We start from the raw sequence: 3650 nt of genomic DNA, 5'->3' as shown, positions 1-3650 counted from the left end.
ATATTGAAAGGAAATTAATTAGAAGATGGCCAGCAAGGTGGAATTGGGCAAGACAGGCCAGACACGCCCTGGAACCAACCTCCTGCAGCCCCTCCCTGGCTTGCCACAACTGGGGTGGTGCCATGGCTCCAAGGGCATTTGCGGGTCCCTCTGACAGGTGGGGTCCCTCGGCGTGGCCTGCGGGGATTGGGCCAGAACCAGCTCTCTGACATCCCCTCAGGGGTTCTGGATTGCGAGAGGGTGGTTCTCGGGTGATGCACCCTAGAATTGGGCTCCCTCCTTTCTGGTTCCAGGGTATGTCACTTGAGAACCACCGCTGCCAAGTCACTTCAGCGTGGCAGCTCCTGTGCTGAGCATTTGCCCCCTGGTGGTCATTGCACATCATAGCTACCAGTCGGATGGTCGGATGGTTGCTTAGTCTTTTATATATATAGATATGCACATTTTTATCCTGCTTATGATAAAACAAATCAAAAGAAGACTAATTTGTATGGATAATTTTAATTCCAAAAAATCATTTTTAAGATGGTAAGAAAATTTTCATACTTATCTAAATGTCAAAACTGTCATTAGTACTATTGAAGCCAGTCAAGTTCATTGCACTATACCAGCCGTGGGCAAACTACAGCCCGTGGGCCGGATCCAGCCCGTTTGAAATGAATAAAACTAAAAAAAAAAGAAGAAGACTGTTCCCTTTTATGTAATGATGTTTACTTTGAATTTATATTAGTTCACACAAACACTCCATCCATGCTTTTGTTCTGGCCCTCTGGTCCAGTTTAAGAACCCATTGTGGCCTCGAGTCAAAAAGTTTGCCCACCCCTGCACTATACCCTAGAATTGACTATGGAATTTGATAGTAGGAGCTGCGTTGCATTCACAGATGAGAGACAGGACTTTCCCCCCTATATCCTGGTGCTGGGCACAGGGCCAACCTGTGACAGAGAAAATGGGGAGAAATACATTGACTGAGCTCTCTGCCCAACTCCATATCAGGCGTGAGCCAGGTAGTGTACTAGCTCCTGTCCTTTGGCTAGGAGCCCAAGAGTTCCCAGCCCCTGCCTCAACCTATTGCACCCTTCCTGTGCTTCAGGGCACTTGTACTGCTGCCCTGCCTGCCCAATCTTTCTTTATCCATTTTGAAAAACCAAGTCCTCTGCTTATGTCACAAATAATCATTTTCCCACCCTCTCAGAGTCAGGTCTTTGCACAAGGTACCAGAAGATTTGAAGCAGAGTGACTCACATTATGCTTAAGCCATCACTAAAGAAACCTCACTTGCTGATACTTATTCCAGTCCCAATTATCCCTATATTTATAACATTGAATTGGACCTCTGCTAAAAAAATCAAAACAGAATTTAATAAAGCTAAAACAATTAAAATAATAAAGTAATCAAGTTTGGGTGTTAATTTATTGTTTTTGAGAAGTATCATATTTTAACCTTTTCTTGCTCTGTTCTTTTGAAGTGACCTCTGACTGTTCTTCAAAAATATACCAGAGGACATCTGACCAGCTCATTCTTTCTCTGCACAACTCTATGGATTTCCATTCTATAAGCACAATGCTCAAAGGTGCTATGGTTGTATGTTGGGGCTATATTTGTATTAAAAATATGGCAGAATTCCAGATTATTTACCATGGACTCCAAGCATTCACTCACGGAGAAAAACAAGTCACTCAAAGGCGTCTAATATGAGCAATGGGGAGGGATGCAAATCACAGTATTTTTTCTTCTAGATATACCAATACTTTTTCTGGAGGTATTTTTAAGGATCTGTATATTATTATACTAGAAGCCCAGCACATGAAATTGCACGGCCCCGCTCACCCACCCACCGAGCTCACAGTCCCATCCACCCACTCCGGGCGTTAGGACCACAGGCCTTTTATAGTATAGATTAGCAATGCCCCGCATTCCTTACCACTTAGAAATTCTAAGTAAAAGATTTTTTGCCTACTCTAGTATTCTGAAAAGGAATTCACATACATTACTGAGGAAGATAATGGGTGACCTCAGGAAAATCAATTGCACTGCTGTCAGAGACAATGGGCGGTGGTATTCTTCACCAGACTTTGATCCCCTATGGTTTTTCCCTGCTGGGTATTCAGTGAAGGAAATATTCACTGTTACCCTCCTCAGTTCTCTATTTTAAGCTCTGCTTTATGCCTGGCTGGTCAGCTGTACATAGGCTCCCTCGTGAGAGTGTTGTGTTCCTCCCTATAGCAATCAAGTCACTGACAATTTGTTGCAGTGACATTTTCTTGAGTGAACAGTGCTAGACTATGAGGACCGCCCCCAAGTCAATATGAACAAAAATAATTCATCACCAGTGCCCCAGGGTGAATCCAAGAACTCTGTGACTTACAGATGTGGAACAAGATTAGGACATGCTTTGATATTGAGTCTGCTTCCAGATGATATTCTCTTCTTCATCATCTATTATTAGCATTATTTCTATAAAATTATTTCTATTATATATCTAATTCCTAAGAACCACTTAAAACATTTACATTGAAACACATACGTAATTTGACCTTTAAAATATTGGGGGGGGTGACTTAAAGCATCTAAAGTAAGGGTTCTTGAGCTTTTATGAAAATTATAAATTTTCTCCCTTGAAAAATATAGATATCTACATTTTGACATCCGTGGTTTAAAAAAAAACAAGTTGCAAACTCAACTGCCTAAGAGATAGGCAGGTAACAGAGAGGCCTGGGAGAAATATGGTAAAAAGGCATGAAGCTTGAGGTGAACCAGGTCAGAACCTCACCTAAGCTCATCAGCTGTCAGTTTCTGTCTTCTTTGCAGGTGCAATGTTACTGCAAAAGCCTCCAAATTCTCAAGAGAAAACCCAAGTTGAGAATTCTGTGTAAATTTTCTCAATGCCTAAGTTTTAGCAACTAATTTAGATTTGTTTAAAGCACTGTGCAGAAGAATAAGAAAGCAAACATAAAGAAACCACAGCTGTGGCTGAATGGCAAGTATCTGAAGCATATATATTCTGTGTTGTTTTCAAAAGAGATTTATTTTGTCTTGATAATAAGTCCTTATGTGAAAAAGCTGGTATTTTCTCACAGAAAATTAACTATGTAAAGTGCTGTTGTCACTTTGCCTTTACAAGATGAAAACTTCAAGAGTATCCGAGGATAACACCAAGGATTTCCTAAAGAAGCCACTTCAGTCTTATAATGTAAATGAAAACTTTCATTAAAGCCACAGTTTTCCAGAAGACAGAAAATTTTGTCCTAAAAATTCCCAAGGGTAGTAGCTACTAATCAGGGGCTTTAACCTTTAAAAGGGCTTACAGCTATAAGAGCATATTTGTTCTTAAACAGACTTCAAGCTGATTGGCCAACCAAGATCAGCTAGATACAAAATGTTCCCTCTGATGACTCTGGGAATTGAACTGTGAAATAGAGTTATCTGGAATTGTCCATGCAAGTGATAAAGAGCATCTGCATATAGTAGTCATTTGGTTCCTATCACTAAAGGCAGCACTAAGGTTTCAGTCAGCTCAACTTGAGGCAAATTACTAAGTAAACCTAATATGACTATATTTCTCAGAGAAGTTTTTATTACCCTCCCAAACAGGTGGTTACTGTTGATGGCATAGACCCAACCATCTTCTGATTGTGCCTGGGAAAGC

This window comes from Myotis davidii, unplaced genomic scaffold (genome assembly GCF_000327345.1).
Source record: "Myotis davidii unplaced genomic scaffold, ASM32734v1 scaffold196, whole genome shotgun sequence".
Taxonomy (NCBI): Eukaryota; Metazoa; Chordata; class Mammalia; order Chiroptera; family Vespertilionidae; genus Myotis; species Myotis davidii.
This window is presented reverse-complemented; position numbering follows the sequence as displayed.